The sequence below is a fragment of the Electrophorus electricus genome, chromosome 4, assembly GCF_041902795.1.
Source record: "Electrophorus electricus isolate QZ-2024a chromosome 4, ASM4190279v1, whole genome shotgun sequence".
NCBI lineage: Eukaryota > Metazoa > Chordata > Actinopteri > Gymnotiformes > Gymnotidae > Electrophorus > Electrophorus electricus.
In genome coordinates, this window is record NC_137500.1 from 22,251,359 (window position 1) to 22,272,287 (window position 20,929).

The 20,929-nt window shown below is 41.2% G+C and overlaps 1 long non-coding RNA gene across 1 annotated transcript; it reads left to right on the forward strand.

Annotated features, from left to right (window-relative positions):
* Positions 1–355: 355 nt before the first annotated feature.
* Positions 356–19,975, forward strand: LOC145657365 (uncharacterized). Its single transcript, XR_014122988.1, has 4 exons — positions 356–436; positions 18,252–18,416; positions 18,514–18,556; positions 19,658–19,975. It is a non-coding gene; the product is annotated as an uncharacterized LOC145657365 (long non-coding RNA).
* The last annotated feature ends 954 nt before the right edge of the window (positions 19,976–20,929 follow it).

Below are 20,929 nucleotides of genomic sequence, written 5' to 3' on the forward strand. Positions count from 1 at the left end.
TTATAGTGCTCAGTACTATGTTTGTTTATGAGGGATATGGGGACCCTAGCTGGGATTTTCAGTATATGAAGAATTCTTGGCAGGCCTGGAGTAAGGCCAAGCCGGTGTCGGACAAGGCGCATGGGATAAAATCCAATAAGACACCTGGGCCTGAAATAGCTGTTTTTGCTGCCACACAGCTGAAAGGATCCCCTCCTCCACTTGTGAAGCATGCACTGATAAGACAGGCTCCTGCTTGGGCAGATGTTTCTGTGCCAAATGCCACAGACACGTCTGAGCTTAATCAGTAAGCTGAGAGGGGGGCTTCTGGAGGAGGAGCAGACGACAAGCCCACAAGTAAGCCCTCTATCCTAATCTCGCCTCTCTACAGCAGAGCAAGACTTCGGGGCATGGCTCCAGCCCCCTGTGAACGGTTCTGCTCCATTCATGATGTTGGGTGAGAAACTGTGTAGAATTATGCCTCCTAGCATGACTGATATTAAAAATATTTGTGACAGTTTACCTGATCCAATTAATGTTCATGTATTTGTGGATGCTTTAAAGGGATGCACCAAATATGCTCAATTAACAGGACCTGATTTCAGGACCACTCTGATGCATTGTTTAAAGCACAGGTTTACTGAGGAGGAGCTGATTAATGGCATTAACCTGTTCTAGAAGTAACCAGGGTAAAACACAAACCAGACATAATGCCTTGCCGGCTCCTGAATATCCCTTTCAATGTCTACAGATAGACTTTATGCACATGCCACCTTGTGGTCAGTTGAAGTACCTGCTCGTGATTGTAGACAGGTTTTTCAAGTGGACTGTTGTTTCTTTGTTCTAAGGAAGACGCCCAGACTGTGGTTAAAATCTTAGCCAAGAAGATAATACCAAGGTATTATCCTTAATAAAATTAATGGTTTGGCATAGCAGGTACTTAATTGAGCCAATAGGACTGAAAACGCCCTGGCATTGCTCAATGATGAGGTAGATAAGATCTGTACCGTTGTCTTGCAGAACCGCCTAACCCTAGAGCTCCTCTTGGCAAAGGAGGGAGGCATCTGCAAGGTCATTAATGAAATGTGTTGCTTTGACATCCCTAGTTACTATAACAACATTACTGACATCATTTCACACATGACGACAGCTATTGCTGAGCCTCCACCCGCCGATTATTCTTGGTTCAGTTGGTTAACTGACCTTGACGGCCCTTGGGGATCTTGGCTCATAAACATATGTTTTCCCATACTCCTGATTATTGTGTTGATTCTTGTTTGTAGATCCTGCTTATTGTCACTGCTGTCTTCTTTCATAACTCACATTTCTACCTCTGTGATTAATCATGCTAATGTTGCCTTGGTGCCTGCGTATGAGAAAGGTCTATATACTGATATGTGATTCCTTTGGAATCAAAGGGGGCATGTTAGATACTGGAGCCTTTCTGTCTTCAGGCACCCAATGCAAGGTCTCTGCCTATCAGCCATGACATGGCAGCTTGACTGAGACCTGGTCGCCCGAGGTCATCTGCTCCCTCTTCTTGTCTCCTTTACCCCTCCCTTTCTCTTTCTCTCTCTCCGTCTCTCTCTAAGCACAGGAGTGGCTCATGGCAGGCACAGGAACAGCTCGTGGCTCGTTCATGCAGAGAACATCTAATCTTTACTAACCTTGTCTCTTTCCTTTCTACGTAGACCCTTAGAACATGCCTCACTTTTCCCCATCATCCTGTAGATTTAGATAGTAGATATAGGACACATATATACTCTGTGCTTTCCTCAATAAAGTGGAGCTCTCTTGATTCACTACCTTGGTGTCAGTGTCTCTTGACTTACCTGGATTGAGCCAGCTACAGAGGACAGGGGTCATAGGGTAAGTTGGAGGAGATGAAACCTGAAGGACTAGTCACTTTGAACCAGATTCTAACACAATCTTAAAGTGATCAGTGCATGGACTAGCTTTTCTGCATCATGTGAGGAGAGTATGTTCCTAATCTTTGCAATGTCCCTGAGGTGGAGAAAGGTAGTCTTAGAAATATTATTTACATGAGCTTTGAACAAGAGACTGGGATCCAGAATGACTCCAAAATCTATAATTGTTAGAGAAGATGTGATTGGGAGACCTTTGAGAGAGCGAGGACTTATGCTGATGTATGCTGAATAGTCCCCATTTATGTTAAACTGGTAGTGACCAGCTAGATAATATTTAAACCAGGAAAGGGGTAATCCCAACAACATTTTCGAGTCTATCTAGTAAAATGTTGTGATCTATAGTGTCAAATGCTTCACTCAGATCAAGCAATATAAGCAAAGATACATAATCCTGGTCAGAAGCCAACAACAGGCCATTAACTACTTTAATCAGTGCTGTCTCTACACTATGATGAGGCTTGTGCCCTGAGTGAGACCTCATGACTCTGGTTCTAATTCTGGTACAATCTTAACTGCTGAGCTACAGCTTTTTCTAGGATCTTGGAAATAAATGGAAGGTTTGAGATTGGCCTGTAGTTTGACAGCTGACATGGGTTAGATTTTTTGATGTGGTCTGATTATTGCTAATATGAATGATTTAGGTATTTTTTGCAATGATGTTGTAATCTGAGTGTCATGGTAATCTCTAATAAAGAGTCAGAGTTGTCCTTACATGGTCAAAGAAGATTTAATTAGCAGAAGAGAAGAGGTGAAAGCATCAGGAGAATGATGAGAGTGCACTCTGCCCAGTGTGAGTGAGGCACCCCTTAGAAAGATAGAGAGCCTGGTTCTAACTGGTTTAGACTTATCTAGTAACATGTAGCTTCACTATCAGTAACACTCTTGTTCTGTTATCTAGGAGAGAAGACAAGAAACACCTGCAGACAGTTTCAGGGTGTGGGGTCAAGTTTTGCAAACAGTTTCCACTTACTGGCACATTCAAACACAATTCACAGATTAAGATAGTATGTTAAAATCAGTCTCTGCATATTTGACGTATTATATATATATATACATTTCTTCCACATTTACCCCCTTTTATCATTTTAAGATAAACATCTAACAGGAAAAAAAGAGTACAAAAATTCACATCAGTGATAAGACTTTAGTCTGATTCAACTTATCCTGTCATAAACTGTACATTGAAAAAGGCTAAGGCTGTTTATGTGATGGACAGGGCCTCTGTGTAATGGCAAGCTGGAAAGACTGAAATGCACTACATTCATGCATCTATAAATGGAATTTATAGATTCTGTTTTACAGAGTGATTGGGAGTTTTTAATCAGGGATGTCAGTGAAGGGTGGATTGTAGTCTTCCTTTGGATGGGGTGGCCAGTCTGGAATGTCCTCTGGACCAATCTTGACTAGCTGGTAACCATCTCCTACCATACCTTTTATTGACCTGGTGATGCACTGCCTAATCAGCAAAAATATGCAAGGACCTCCATTCCACTGAAGATGCTACGAAGCCAGGCAAAGTCTGTTTCTTCAGTGACTCTTGGTGTTTGAATTTTTGTTTCATATGCTCGATAATCGAAGTAAGGCTGTAGTGATTGTCTTTTGTTGTAACATGTACTGGATCATTAACAGTCTAATTATGCCTTATCTGATGGCCGTAGGCGATGAGATTCATCAATGACTCAGGTGCGGAACGGTTAGTTGCCAGAGGGGCATTCTGCAGTAAATGGTGATGCCTCCTTCTGCAGTACTGCCAAAGCGCAGGCCATATTGCCATGACATTGTGATACAGCATGTCTTGGGCTGCTATGGGTGTGTTCTGGGACTATAACTGATAATGCTTTGGCCCTTATTTCATCTTAATTTTCATCATGTTTCTGAGGATCATCCTCATCAGTCAATGCCTCAGGATCTGGGGATGACTCTGGGGTCACTATCAATGTCACCTCTGTGCAATAATCTCTGCCAGTTCATTCAACACAGCACCAATATATGCCTGAATCAGTCATCCTCGGATTTGTCCAATTTACCTCGTTGGTATTTTCTTCTTTCTCACTGACCTGCACCTCACTATACCCATATGTGAACAGTCCTGTTTCTCCCACTTTAATACAACTATTTTTTTATTATCGGGACCCCGCAGGTCACCTGCTATATTTTAACGAGTGTAAAATCTGCTCACCACTCCCCTTTGGCTTATCAAGTACAGCAAGGAGGCAAGCAGAATTATCAGATGTTGTGGGGATGTCATAGTTATTTGTTTGTAATATTTATCAATGGAAATGTGTCTGGACACTAGGTCCTATTTCACAAAATGTCAGATCTTAAGTGTAGTCCATTTAGGGTAGAACCTTGTCCTTCTTGACCTTTGTTGGTGCTCAGAGTGCGGGTATTCCCAATCTGCACTCTTTCCACCTCACCGGGGCTTAGTGGTACCCACGGGTTGTTATTAACAGGTACACCTTATCTATTGGTCTGGCTGATTTGGTTCTTCTGATTTGGGTTGTTCCGCTATTTCAGGGACTCTCATGTAGTGACTGGCATGGACCCACGTGGTTCTTCCTGCTTTCTTCACTGCTGTGTGTGTAGTAAGTATTACTTGAAATGGTCCAGTCCACCTAGGCTTGTTCTACCTCATTCTTCGGAAATCTCAGATTGCCAACCAGTTCCTGGGTTTCAGGTCATGTAGGGGTTGTTACGAACCCCAGGAACAACCCTCAGCCCCGCACAGCCACTCCCACTCGCACACACCTCCGATCTGATTCCCTGGAATTCTAGCACACACCTGATTCCCATTTCCATCATTACCTACCCATTTATAAGCTTCTTCTCCCCGAATACTAGTCGTGAAGTATTGCTCCTATGTGGCATACCGAACGTTTCCTCATCCTGTGTGTTTTCTCGGTTATTAACTGCTGCCTGCTTTCTAGACCTCATGTCCTGCCTGACCCTCGGACACCTCCTGAACGCTACCCCATGCATCGACCCTGGACTGACCCTACCATGCTTACCTGTCTGACTATGCGTATTAATTTGGTTGCTAAAATAAAACCTCTGCAACAGGATCTTCTTCTATTTGTGTGCATTCGTTACAGGGGTCCTGTTGCTGGAGCCGGTAGGGCTGCTTTCACCTGCTTGTGAATAGATTCAACAGCACAGGACAGGGTTGCGCAATAGTTCAGTATAGCATCATCACACATGGGTGGGTCAGATATGCAAGGTTTCCAGTGTTGGGTGGTCGTCCGAATGAAATTTCAAATGGGCATAGCCTGTGTTTTGGTCTAATCTGTAGTCTCATTTGCATGAGTACTACAGGGAGGACCTTAGTCCATCCTAGCCCCGTTTCTGCACATGCCTTGCTCAATTTATTCTTCAAGGTGCCATTTTCCCTCTCTACTACCCCTGCACTAGCTGGATGGTAAGCACAATGCTGTTTTAGATCTATTCCCAGGAATTTTCCCACCATTTTCAATGCTTCGCTTACAAAGGGTCTACCATTGTTACTAGATATCTTACTAGATATACCCCATCTTGGAATTATATCTCTCAGAAGTGTTTTACAACAGCATCAGAGTCTTGCTTTGCTGTTGGGAAAAACTTGATCCATTTGGAGAACCTATTGACTATTACCAGACAATATTTCTTTCCCTCACTAGGTGTCAGTTCTATAAAGTCCATTTGTAAATGATCAAATGGCTGGTATAGGGTGTGCTGCCTGTTCCACTTTAAAACCTCGTCCTGCGTTGTGTTGTGCGCAAATAACACATTGTTTAAAAAGTTTGAGAGCAATTAGAAAAACCCTTACTGAACCATTTTTTTGTTTACTTTTTCTTTGGTTGACTTCTCCCCCATTTGACACGTGCTTTACCATCCGTCAACTTAGCGAAGAATGGAAACATGCATTTGGGTAAGCACGGACGCCCCTTGCGCACATGCCCACACCCCTTCTTTGAGGATACATCCAGACTTCCTCTAGAGCGCTTTCCCGTCCATTGTGGCTCTGGCTTGGAGTTCTGTTAGGTGTAAGGGAGGGGTCACAAGCTGTGGGCAAGAAACAGTTAGTTCGTTCTTCATTAGTGCTGCGTTCTTGGCTGCTGCAACTGTTCGTGTGTTACCTAGAGAGACTGGATCAGATTCATTAGTATGAGCTGAACATTTACATACTGCAATTGCTTTGGACAGTTGGATGGCATCCAGGAGGTCATATATGAGTTGATGATGGGCTATTGGAGTGCCTCAGCTTGTGAGAAATTTCCAGATGCTGTCAAAGTTGTGAGTTCCACCGAAGGCATACCTGCTGCCAGTGTATATGGTGTCTGAGTGATTCTTAGCTATTTTACATGCTTCTATTAATGCATGGAGCTGAGTGCTTGTGCAGAGAGATGTTATGGGAGAGGTGCTGCTTTCAGTACCTCGTGATCTGTGACCACCACATAGCCCACATTGTTTTTCATAGTGTCTGATCTCTGGATGCTGACCAATCTACATACATAATCAAATCAGGGTTCAGGAGGTGTTCATCCTTCAGATCGATCCAGGGAAAGCATTAGTGGTTAGTTAATGAGATACATTCATGAGGTTCCCTAATGTCCTCTGTCATGTAATGTAGCAGGGTTAAGCACTGTACATCTCTTAACTGTGATGTTTGGCATGTCTAGAAAAACCATGTTGTACTTGAGCCACCTCTGTGTCAACATATGTGATGTTCTCCAGCAGGAGCAGGGAGACGGCACGAGGAACAGAGAGTGTTTACTAAAAATTTGAACAACTCCCCATCAATAGTTCATGGAATACACAGTAGTTGGTTATAGGGTATACAAGCATTTTCTGACAGTTTAACTTCTTCATTGTCATCAACCTTTCCTTGTTTGGGCATTTGGGGCTCGTCTTTCTGCTCTGCATGTGTGTGCTTTGTGGTATGTTATGTATCCTGACTAATGTGAGCTAACTGATTTTGCTGGTGTTGTGTGTTACATTCCCTGCTCCCAGTGGAGGGCCATCCTCTGCCCATCACTCTGCTTGATCTTGTATGGAGACTGGGCTGTCTTCTTCCTCCTCCTTGGGACAGTTTTTAGCAAAGTGTCCAAAGCTCCCACAAGTGAAACAGGCCCATCTCTGTCAGCCTGACTCATATCCTCCATTCCCCCTCTTCCTCTTCCTCATCCATTGCCTCTTCTTCTTCCTCCCTCATGTGAATGTGTAGCTTGGAACATCATGAGGGTGGCTATGTACAGATCTTTTTGCCGATTCTCATTCTTTTGCTTTTCCCTTGCCCTTCAGCAGTTTCTCAGCATGTACAGCATACTGCTCGAGCTTTGTGAGATTTACAGTTTCCCACAAGATACAAAGCTGCTTCATTGTGTGTGCAATATCTGGTTGCAGGCCATTTATGAAGCTATTTCAAAGATGGGCCTCCCATACTCCCGGAGCTTTCACCCGCTGATAGTGCTTCTGGCTTTTCAATGCCACAGTGTTTCTCATGCAGCTCTATAAGACATGCGAGATAGGAGTTCACTGTTTCCCCATCTTCTTGCTTGTACATTCTAATTTTGCCTGCCGGTTGCCTCTCTCTTTTATGTGCCTCCATCTGCCAGGTCCCAACGCCTTCCAGTCTGCTAAAAACACTTTATCTACCCATACCTTCTTTTCATTTTGTTCTAATTTCACTTTGAGTTGTTCTATCTGTCTAGTGCTCAGACCTTCCTTATCTGGGAACCCATAGTCCTTAGCCCATTAGTCGAACTGTGCTAAACATTCTCCATAATTGACCTTCATGAACTGAACATTTGGACTGTCAAAACAACATCCTGTTCTCTTCAACTCATGTGTGAAGGGGGGGGGGGGGGGTGGAGCTGGATCCTGACCCTTAGCTGGTAAAGTTTATTGGCCCCTTTTATTTTTGTTTTTACTATGGTTTTGTCCCATCTTGTAAATACACATATTTATATATAGTATCTTTTACCAGCGAATGTTCATGATATCTAGAGATTGAAAATTGTTCTTATGATTTGGCATTTAATTCAAAGCACAGACAATGTTTCACATAAGCTTTAGACAATAAACTTTACTAAGTAATAAATTACAGTAAGGACAACGACCAGAAACACAATACAGAATATATTTAACAGTATGTGTCTGTTACATATGCTCATCAGACTGTTCCCTGCACACCGGTGTGTCTTCACTAAACACAAATACTTGTCAGTATAAGGCTCCTAGTGCTTCACTTCAACTAGGTGAACATCTGTGATCATCATAACCAGTACAATGAACAATCATTGACTATCTCTTATAGTCTTTTGAGATTATCTCCTATAATCTCTTGGAATTATTTTTTATAATTCCTTGTTCATTATTATTTCTTTCATTAGACAAAACTCATCTTTACTCCGCACCATTTCAAGTTTCATATCAATGCCGTTCAGTAAAAGTTTATCCTGAAAAAATATGTCAGAGTGTATGTTACCGATCAAGTCAAAGGTTTTACTTTCGAACTGAAAGTGGCTCTGGTCCTGAGTCTGGGGTTATGCCCTGTCGGGTCCTTCACCTCCATTTGCCCTGACGTGTCTTTGTAAAACAATCTGGCAGAAAACTGTTTCGAGGGTGTCCCTACTATAATTCAAAAGACATTCGATGACAGCTCTGTAGGGGTATGAGTTACTCACTTGGTTGATGAGACAGTCACCCAACATAACATCAACTTGTGAAAATAGAGATGCTATAGGATAGTTTACCACGCCAACCTTAGCATCATTAGCAACGTTACTCCTGTCAAGGTTTGTGATTTTACATCTTAGATGTAAGTCCAGATAATCATCTCCATTGCCTGCCATGTAAAATTTGATTGGAGAATTGTCGATAATGGCTGAAAGCGGTGAGATTTTGACGTATATGTACTTTTTGATACTTGTTTGGGTGTAAGGTAATGTGAAAATGTCTATTTCCGACTTGGTGCACTTGGTCGACAGACTATGCAGGAAGGCCATAGCATTAGAATATGTTCTGTTTTCTTCATTTGTTAGAGGAAGAGGATGAAGAATGCTTGTTGCTTCTTGGTCTGTTCTTTTTCACACTGACTTTAATCTTGGTGATCTTATGATTTTTATTTATGGATACAGCACACCTTCCCAGAGCACGTGTAGCGTTCTTGTAAGCGATAGCCGCTAGTCCTGACCCTTCTTGCGCATGCGTTTTACGAGCGATAATATTACTTCCCACGTCACTTACAATTACTTTTGCGGCAGATTTTAAATGAGGTTTTGCTATAGAGATGCCTCTTTTAATACAGCTATCCTATATAGCGCATTGAATATACCACCGAGCCTGGAACCATACATCATCGGGGTTCCTGCAAACCCGGGAAGTCCATTCTCTGCCTGATGCTTGTAGTAGTGCACATAGACCTGAGGATTCAACTTGCACCGATCATTTAAAAAAAAAAAAGATTGTTTATTTAATCAAATACGAAATGTGTGTTTTGCAGGTCTAAAGTGAAGCTTTGCCACAATTTCCCGTACAGAAAATGTATATGAACGTTTTGATCAGATTTCACTTCGATGGTAATATCGCTTATGGGAGATTTGCTAACAGGTACATAGTGTGGCTTGTTGTACATTAAAGTGATGATTTCATTGTTCTTCCCAGTTATATGTACACATGTCAGCAAGGGAACAAAATTGTCCCCTACTCTCTGATATTGTATAATATCCGTATATATGAACATGGTGTAAAACCCCACGTGAATGTCAGCAGGGAATGGTGCTTCTGGCTCGTCACGTGTGAGAGGTTTATGATCCAGCCCCAGAATGAGTGAAAGGTTTCCTTGAGTCCATAGCGAGTAGGGTTTGCTAGTCATCAGACAAATTTTGTGTTTCACGGGTTGGTAATCTATTTTTAGATCAAGAGATAAACTTTTTATCTCCTTATTCATTTCCTTAACCAGATGTTCTATACTATTATAATACCCTTGGTTCAGAAGACATGTAAATACCATACCATTTTCTCCTTCTGCAGAGAGTTTAACAAAAAAGACACTTTCCATGTCCAGCTCCTTCAGCGAGTACATGTATGGGTATTGTACCTCGGTGAGTGCGACCACCCATCCCCCCACCAACTCTATCGGCTTCAGAAATTTGGTTGTGTAGCACAAAATCTTATTATCAGGGTAAATGTCTTTGGTGACATTGCTTGACAGAGTCACGTAGAATCCGCTCTCTTCCATGGTGATCAGATTATAATTTCATTTTGATTTAGCACCCGCCCTTTTAAACTTTCACAATGTTAAGGACGTCCTCGGCCGGAATCCAGGAGTTACATTTATCCGGCCACCCAACCCACTTGATCAAGCACGTCTTTTTTTCGGTTCCTAGTTTTTTCAGATATTTTTTTTTTCTATTTTAAAGGCTTTGTCTTTTCCCACTCTAATCTTTTGCAGCTCCTGTTCATAAAAGGTCCCATCTATATTTTCCCCATTGAAATCCTGTAATTTGTATGCAGGAGGGTCTCTCCTTAGACATTCAGAAATGGTAAAATATTCATCCGTAAAGTTCTGCTCATACCCTTTCTCTAACTGTCGTTTTAATCGTGAAATTCTGATGGTATCACCGACTCTTAGTTTTTCCAGCTTTTTCTGTTGAAACAGCCCATACAAGGTTATAAAACAACATGAAGGAATTTCCTTCTTTCACTTCAACGGGTTTCATTTTAATACTACTGTGATAACTGCATGAACCAAGCATGAACCAAGTCCTGTAACACATCAATGTATTTTCTCTTATTGGCGGCTGTCAAGTATCTCCACATTCTGGTTTTCAATGTCCTGTTGAACCGTTCACACACTGATGCTTTTTGCCCCGTCCTGGTAGCAAGGTGATTAACGTTACGTTTTTTCATTCATGTTTTGAAACTTTTATTACAAAATTCTTCCCTTCATTAGTCTGAAGTTTTTTAGGAACTCTGTCTTCTTTTAGAATCAATACAAAGGTTTTGGTAACCTCGGCACTTGTCTTGTTTTTCATCACACGTACCCAAGCATACTTGGAAAGTATATCTATACACGTTAGCATAAATTTCATGCCCCTGTTATGTTCTGCTATGTTGGTCATGTCCACCAAATTGGCCTGCCATTGTTCATCTATGTTTTTCACAATGACTCTGTTTCTTTTAAATTTCATAGAGATCGGTTTATGTAGTGTGTACGCATCCTGAGCTGCTTTTTGATTTCCTTATCACCAACCCGTTTACCGATTTCATCCACCACGGACCTTTGCAGACTCTCGACCCCTCCATAGGATCCCGGGTTTGAAGAAGTGTAGTAAATATTTTTCAGCAGACGTTCAGTCATGGCGAAATGATTGAAACACAATGAAGAGAGTGCTAGAATGGATTATGGTTTAATTAGCATCTTTTCAGCAAAAGAGGTTATGTTTACGTTATGTTCAATTAAAAATGAAAGCATGCAATCAAAGGTTTATATACATCAACCTTTTCATCGTCATTTTTTTCTATGAACTCTTTGAGTGCGGATTTGATGTTCTGTTTCTCCTGCAGGTCGGTTACCACTGCCTCAGCGATTGCCTGAATCTTGCTAGAGGAATGAGGTACCTGAATGCCGCACAGCTTCAAAGCTCTGGCTAGAGTGTGTATGAACCACGGCTTGAACAGTTTTTTTTATCAGCTTAGGTGTGTTGAGGCTGAAATAGGATTCATCCGGCTCGTACAGGCATGTGTGCTGACGTTGACTAGGATGGTCAATAGCACAGCTGTGACAGTTTTCTGTCATATCTTCATCAATAATTCTATACATCAGATTCCCGATCACAGCTCGAACGACCCTCGGAACACCACAGCTCTTTCTCGTTAACATAGTCAAACTCCATGCGCCATCTTCTGAACTCTTTCCAGTCATGGTGGTGAAACACCACTTGTTCTATAGTTCGTGTCCAATGGGTCTCACCCAGCTCTGAGATCGTGAAAAGCGTTACCTTGCATTTTTCCGCATCAAAAACGTATCCCACATTACGATTATCTTTCAATAACCAATAATTCATTGAGTCACTCCACACCAATTTCTTGATTCTTTCCATAGCAGCGAATCATTTTTTAGGTGTGTACGGATATACGGGAATTGTTGACATTATTTGATAGTATTATTATTTCACTATTAAAGAATTCTTTCAATGATTCCTACTCATACACTGGGGGACACAACTAAACTTAAATGAGTGGGTATGAGGGTCTGGTTTTATGGGGGAGTTGCATGCTACACAGGATTGGTCATACTGGGTGTCTGGGTACAAAGAAAAAAAAGGCACCAAAATTTGATCTTTCTGGCCTAGTTCTGACCCCTGGGAGGAATTTGGTTTTGAGAGGGGGTTTCCTGCATGGTGGTGGTGATGGTGTGTGTGTGTGTGTGTGTGTGTGTGTGTGTGTATGTTGAGGGGGGAGGGGAGGGGTGTGACTTCTTAGAGAATCAGCCAATGGGAGAGAGTGGGATGGGTGAGTGAGTGAGTGGGTGAGTGAGAGAGAGAGAGAGAGAGAGAGAGAGAGAGAGAAAACCGAGACCCATACGCATGTTTGAGTATCAGTACATGACCAGCAGCTGATCGGAGCAGAGGGTGAGTGAGTGAGTGAGTGAGTGGGTGAGAGACAATAAGAGACATGAAACCAAGACCCATATGCATGTTTGAGTTTCAACACATGACCAGCAGCGGAGCAGAGCAGACATTAAAGACTGGGTAGTACATAATCGTTTAAGACTCGAAACTTTTATTTACTTTAATCACGTGAATATTTCACAATTAAATAATTTTTTTAAGTCATTAAAACTATTTTGAGGATCCGTCATTGTGTTTCTTTAAATTTATTTTCATATAATATTGTCACTTCATAAAGCACATAATAATAATAATAATAATAATAATAATAATAATAATAATAATAATAAAATAATAATAATTATATATATATATATTACCTGCCTCTTATCAACATCCAGTCAGGATGCCTTTTGATAACAACCATCAATTCCCTCACCATCAACTATTTCCACCTTCTGTCAGGCTTCCAATGTTATGAGGAATGACATCACACAGTTGCATCCTCAAAACCTACACTCATGTTCTGGTTCATGTACCCTTCTTTATTCTTCACCTGGTTACATATAGTCATGTATTGTCAGCAGTACATGCTCTGCAAAGACCAAACCCCAATTTAGACTCACGGCTGAGACATCCACACGTTATGGTAAGGGGAGGCCACAGAACCAAAGGGAAGTGGAGAATGTCTTGTTATCTCCCAATGGTAAATCCATGGAATGGCTTTCATGATGCTGAAGTAAGACCTCATGAAGTGGTACTTTGGCCCATTTATTCTGACCATACATGCTGATGGGATTGGGGCAATTTTCTTACAGATGCCACATGTTGGGAATGTTGCCCATGTGTCCTTTGCAATAAAACTACAAATCTCAGACAAACTATCCTGACCATAGATTAGAATGACTAGTGCTGAAATGGGAGATTTGTGACAAGTTTAGCCATTGTTGAAAGGCATCCACTTTCCAGTTTGGACAGATAATAACCCCTTGACATACAGTACATATTGACCAAGCAATGGTTTGATACATGTGAACTACAATGTGTAGCCAACCTAACATTGTACAGCTTTGATTTGAAGTACATTCCTGGCACTAAGAATGTTGTGGCCAATGCACGGAGCTGGCAGCCATTTGTTCAGTCATGTGTTAGCTACAGTCTTGTGTCGAAGCCCCATGTGTCACTCCTCAGTCAAGTCACTGGTGTTAGTGGTGGAACTGTTCAAGATGCTTTCAGGTTGTCCAGCAATTGTCAGGCTGTGCAGGACATAAAAGAAGAGGTTTTAAACATAAACATGTTGACAGTCATGGGAAGCTTTGTTGCATCTGATGAGATTTCTGCCTTCTTTGACATGCATTGCACTGGTGTTGTGAGCCAAACGAAGGGAAAAGGAACTGCAACTGTCCAACTTCTGGGAGAAGATCAAGCCATTGTTATCCTTCAAAGTTGACTCTTCACTGTTTACAAGAGCAAAATGGTACAAAATGCAGGACCATGTTCTATGTGCATGTTGTATGTAGCAATCGAGAGTGGGCCATTGAGCTTCGAAATGTCATGGAATTTTTTATGTATTGGAATCACCTTACCATTAGGAATGGTATGTTGTATAAAGTGAGATCGCTACACAAACAAGAAACACTTCCTTTTTATTGTTCCTGACAACCTAATGAAACACATTTTGCATGGTCTCCATGATGCAACAGCTCATTGTGGTCATTCTCGCATGCTGTCCTTAGTGTTTCTTTAGTGAGTTGTTTTTGTAATGGCATGCAGTGCAACATTGTTAACCATATTAAGACCTGTCCCAGATGCATAGTGGGTACACCTGATACACATGCTTATGCGCCGCTCACAACATTGTGATCTCCGAGCCTATGGAACTAGTTTGGAAAGATTTTTGGACTGCAGAGCAGGATGATAAGTCTGTTGATGTCCTGGTTGTTATTGATCACTTTTCCAAGATGGCACATGCTTTTCCATGCAAGAAACAATCTACCAAGCCAGTGGCACACCATCTATGGAATGACTTTTTTCTCATTTATGTATTTCCCATGCTTACCTGACCAAAGGTGCCAATTTTGAAAGCAGACTCATTCAGGAACTATTAGACATTGCTGAAATACGGAAGTCACACATGACACCATATCACCCTGTAGGGAACAGCATTGTGGAGAGATTTAACATAAATTTGGCAACATGATTAGGTTTCTGCCTCCTCAGTCTAAAGCAAGGTGGAGGAGTATGCTTCAGATATTGACATTTTTGTTAGAATTGTACAGAACATGAGACTACTGGTGTCACACCATTCTGTCTCATGTTTGGGAGGGTCCCTCGACTCCCTGTTGATGTTATCTTTCAGCACATCTCTGGTTCGTGATATGTTGACATAGATATGTTGATATGTTGTGTTTTGCTAGACACAGTCTCTAATTCTAGTTCCCCACCCAGTGGCTCTAGCCTTTCAGACCCTTGCCATTTTAGTTTATGCTCCACAGACAACAATGTAACACTTCAACCTCAGTCTATTACTCCACCTGATCATGAACAACCATACTCAGTCTCAATACACACTGTCACTCAAGACCTAATTATCTGCTTGCTGTAATGAATGCACACATGTAGAAGAAGATCCAGTTGCAGAGTTTTTATTTTAGCAACCAAATTAATATGTGCAGTCAGACAGGTAAGCGTGCTTGGATCAGTCCGGGGTCGCGTTCAGGCGGTGTCCAAGGATCAGGCAGGAGACGAGGTCTAGAATCAGGCAGGATTCAATAACCAAGAAAACACACAGGATGAGGAAACGCTTGGTATGCCATTTAGGAGCAATACTTCACAACTAGTATGCAGGGAGAAGAAGCTTATAAAGGGGTAGGTAATGAAGAGAATAGGAATCAGGTGTGTGCTAGAATTCCGGTGAGTCAGATCGGGGGTGTGGGTGAGTGGGTGTGGCTGAGGGTTGTTCCTGGGGTTCGTAACACTTGCAGCCGATTCCAACTCCCACTAGGGTTGGAAGAGTTGTTTGGGCCCCCACATCTTTTTGTGAAATGAATGACAAAGTTGTATATAATTTTGACTCTGCGTTTAAAACTTTTGTTTTATGAAGGATGTTCTCTCATTTTAGACACCAGGTCAGTGCATGTTTAGCTTCTTTTTGTTAATATTTCTTGTTGCTGCTTTCTTTGAGTGATTGGAACAGTGTTTTATTGTAAGAGGTGTACAGGGTATCTTTGGTGTCTGTGTTGTGTGAGAAGTTTGGTACTGCTCCTCCCTTAGGTTCACAGCAGAGCGAGACGTAGCAGTCATGTCCCAAATATAGTCTATTAACTGTGGTTGCTGAACTCATTGCAGTGTGGAAAATAATAGGATACACCTTCATCACTAGAATCTAGTGTGGATCATTGATTGTGGCGGAGCACAGAGGTCACATAAGTACTATAGAACTTCATCATCAGAATATCATCATACTATAGAACAACAATTGCAATTTCCTTTGGGATCAATAAAGTCTTCTTTTGTCTTGTATCATCACTTACAGTTTACCATAAGAACCCAAGATTCCTCTGTCAAATTCCTATGAATGTTTGCTTTTCTGCTGAAGGAATTCTCATATGTATATTTATCTGGCATACGTGTTTCATTTGAGATTCTCTGTTTAGTCAGATTTACACCTAAGGGTAAATACTTGTATGATTCACTTTTTTTTTATGTGATGTGCATCACTCTGACTGTCCTCCCCACATTCTCTCCTCTTGTTTCTCTCTGACTCATCCCCTGCTGCACTCTCTATCAGGCCATACCAGTCAGCCTTGCTAGTCTACATATCACTGGCCATCACTCTTTAAAAGCTTCTGTCAAAAACACCTTAGGGTGTTTTCCCATTTGAACTATTACTACTAGGACCACTGTGTCATGATTTCTTTTGCATATGGGAACAAGAGAAACAAACTCAGACCCATCCAAAGGGCCCCCAAAATTAATCAAACCTTCCCACCTATTGAGAAGGTCTGATCAGTTTGTTTGTGCTACATGGCATGCCCCGCTTGATTTGTGCATTGTGAAAAGAAAGTGGTCCATGTCCACTCTGTGATCTGTTTCACACATAGAACCTCTAGGCTTGCCATAACCAGCTACAATTTTCACAGATTAAAAACAATTTGAGAAAAATGGCTGCATGTGAAACTGTGTAGCCTCACAAAGAGACTGTTGTACCTTTAGATATCTGGAAATAGAAGCATCACTATAAATTTATGAATGGGGCTCTAATCCCCCCAGGAGAATTGTGGAAATGAAAATAACAATGCATCCATTAACACTAAATTCTGCATTAACATAGAAGTAATTTTAGTTTGGTTTTTAAATAACGTTACATTAGAATTTGGTCATCAGAGCTTCTCTGTTATAGCTTTTACTAGTTAGGTATTTTACTAGCATGTTAGTTTGATTTCATTTTGGACAATTGTATTAGACATCCAAATTATGTATTCTTTACATTTATGTTGAAGATACAGTCTTCAGCAACATTCTCTGACAGAGATCCTTTGTCTCACATATAGCGTGATACAACCTGATTGAGATTTTAAAAAGTGGTGACTTTTAAATGCAATAAGTTCAATAATACTGTGTACTTTTGTATTTAGGAGAATTTGTAATTTTTTGGACTTGCTGGAAATCAGCATTTAAAATTTGGTCATAAAGTTTTTGGTGTGAAAGTGGCAGATTTCTTTATCCACGTGTGTACTTTACAAAATATTACATTAAAAATAAAGCACTTTGTGCTTTTGAGAGAAGCATTTATTTTATTACATTTGTTACAGATGTCACATTTTCAAATGCACTGTCGCAAAATACTTCAGCGATTTCTGTCAGCAAAAAAACACCTGCACCACAGAGGACACACCCACCTTGCACTTACTCACTCCAGCTCACCAATCATCTTCTATGCCTTCAGCATATAATCAGGGAGCTTCTATTCATGGCATCATTTTTACATTTTAAATTTGACTGAAGTAATGTGTTAAAGCCCTGTGAATATCTTGACCTGTTGAATGATCAAAGACTGGCTCCTCTCCTTCCTCCATATTGATTTTCTCTAGAGGAGGAAATGCCATCTGGCTTTTATTCTGCCAAAAGCTCTCTCTCTACACATATTCTTGCTGTGCTTGGTTTGTAGTTGTACATGCACTGATCCTGTGCAATCCCTGGACCTTCTGGAAATGGTTTCTGTATGTATGCTGCATCTGCTACAGTAGATACTGGAACAGGGGGAGCTGTTATAATCGTTGTTTTCAGAATAGCATTCCTGAGACACTGAAAGGTATAAATTAGTCCACATGTCTCCAGCTCACTGTGTAGTTGTGGTGAATACACAGTTTGAGCAAAGCTGATTGTAATAAAGATAAGTTCAAACAGGTGATGAACTGAAAGCATTTGTGGGCCTCATTTATTTGAAAAGGTAAAAAGGGCGCTAAAAGCATGAAACTGGATAAATACTTGTCTTTTGACTTGGGAAATCGAATTTTCAAAGAGACAATGTCTCAAAAGAAATTCAGAGATATCATGTCCTTTCTGCACTTTGATAACAAGAACATCAGTCCTGCCTGCCTTGTGACAAATGCATTTGCCATGATCTCTCATATATTCAATAAGTTAGTGAAAAACAATATTGCTTTTTACATAACTGTGGATGAACAATTACCAAGGCATGCTGTAATTTCACTATGACACCCCCCCCCCCCCCCTTTTTTTTTTTTAGGATCCAAGGCAGTCTTGTTCACCGGAAACTTGGTCTTCTGTGTTGGGGTTGCAGTGGGCTCAGAATTAGGTTCAGAATCAGGCTTGGACTGGCTCCGCCTTCAGCAGTGTCTGCCTCACGTTCAGCAGGGAGAGCCATCATAGGTCACCTGGACTCCCCATATTGGTAACTTGACCCTGGACTGTTGCGACACTGACTCTTGCTCCTAATAAATCTAATTTTTCTCTGCACATGTCCACCTTCTTACTGCTCACTGTTACAGAATGAACAGCCCAAGAAGGACGCAGCGAGAGATCAAGACACTGGTAGGTGGTTGTTCCGCTTGGATGAAACTCCAGCTGTTTTTACACAAGCCAAGTCTGTAATGTCTCAGCTCCACCAAGCCAGAGACAGCAAATCTCATGGCACTACAGGTACAAGGGCATCTCAGCGTTGGAACACATCACCAGTGATTTTTGGGACTTTTGAGTATTGTCTTCCAGGTGGCCAAGATGGGAGAGATCAGTTCCCAGGTGACCCAGCTGGGAGTGATCAGTTTGAGTAGCATGCTATCTGAGCTGGCTTTACTGGCCTTCATCTTGTGTGATGCCTAGGAAACTGTAGGTCTTGCACAGAGCCTGCAGGCCTTATAGGGGAGAGCAGTGTGTGCCTATAGACATGGACTGAAGAGGCTGTGCAGTCTCTGTGGAAAGCTTTTGGTTCTGCTCTTGAACTCCCCTGTTGGCATTGTGTGTTCTGCTCTGGTTTTGATCTCTAGACTGATTTTATCCATGAGTGTCTGTGTATTTCTGTCTCATCCCATGCTGAGCCTTGGTTCCTCTCAAGGTTTCTTCATCTATGGAGTTTTTCCTTCCCACTGCCACCTTGGCATACTGACTAGGGGCCAGTGTTATGACCTCTTCTAGGTTCCAGGCTATAACAGGAAGTGTGAGGAAAAGGGCAAATCAAGTGTGTGGTGGAATTGAAGTCAGACAGTGACAAACCAAAGCAATTCAATGATATACAATGTATTGTACAACAGACTAGAAACAGTGTGACACTGGACTATGATCTCAAGAGTGACCCAGGCCAAAACAACAAACAAACCCACACTAGAAACCAAAAAGACACTCACTAAACCTAAACAGACAAAAGAAAAATACACATACAACTTGACTTACTCACTAGGTGGAAAACACAGGGCAAACCCACACACCAAGTAAAACAGCAGTCACTTCCTATTTACCAGTAATAAAACACAACAAAAGGAACAAAGTGGAATATATACAAATACACAATGGCAAAAACTAACTATTAGGGCAAAGTCAAGAGCAAAGTCCAAATGGTCATACGCTAAGTAACATAAAACACTACTAACAAACATCTCAAGCAAACATTAATGCCTTCTTCCTTTATTTCTCCTCGAGGTGGGCGAAGTCTTTTCTTCTGATTTTCTGCAAACACAAAACTCTGTAATGGAATCTGGAACTGGAAACTGGATCTGGAATGAAACAGACACACACACACACACACACACACACACACCAGACGAACACAAGATTCTCTATATAATTGTATATATAGCTCTATATAGCCATATTCTGTAAAACTGTCTTAAAAAGCCCTTTACAAATAAAACTGACTTTAAATGAACTGAATAAATGGTACAAGCACATGCTTCTTCTGAAAAAATATTTACTGCAAGTGTTGGAGCTCATCTGAAATTAAAAGCAGATAAAACAGATTGAATGCAGAGTATGTAACTTGATAATAGTGTCAAGAGTATATTTTTAATACTATTAAACTTGTATTTAGCATTAGACTTGCTAAAAAACTCCAAAGGATTCCAGAATAAACATGAAAACTACCCTTAGAGGTCATTATGATATGGTTATTGAAATTTTCATAAGTCGTATGTCAGTTCCCACAAAGTGTAACGTTGAACGGTAAGGAGGCGGGTGCATGTGCAGGGAACAGCAAGATTTATTAGAGGCAAATCCAGAGTCAGTGTCATTGTAACAGTCCAGGGTCAAGTTATCAATATGGTGAATCCAGGGATACATAATAACAAACAAACAAACAAAAGCACACGAAGAAAAACAGGGAATGCAGGCTATAACAAAGAGTACAGGAATAACATAGACGCTAGGACAAATGAAGGCTCAGAATCTGGAATAACAAACAATGGCTCTACTTATAATGAACAGCCCAGACGCAGGGAACAAGATGGGGTTTAAATACATGAATAAGAGTTAAACAAGACACAGGTGCAAATAATAAGGTGCAGAGAAAACTAAACTAAGGAATGGAAACACAAGGAAGTAAAGCAAAACCCGAAACAGGGAAACATAGAAACATGGACGTTGGAGGGACCAACCGTGGCAGAAAGAGCTTACATAATAATTCAGAGAATTCTAACAGAAAGTGGTGTATGGTGTATTTATGCAAACATTATTTTGGAGAATAGTAAAATCAGTAAAATTCCCAGAAGCTAGAGCAAGTTCTATTTTACACTGAGGTCCAAATGGTTACCATGTAAGGTAGTTTGTCAATGATGTCAAAGCTTTCAGATCATTTAGCACCATGGATGTACCATATTCACTCCTGTCTGGCATGTCCCCAGTAATAGATCACTTTTGCTTTTCAGCAAAGAATATGGTGTAGAGTTCTCTCTACTTGTCCCTAATGTTTCCACATGC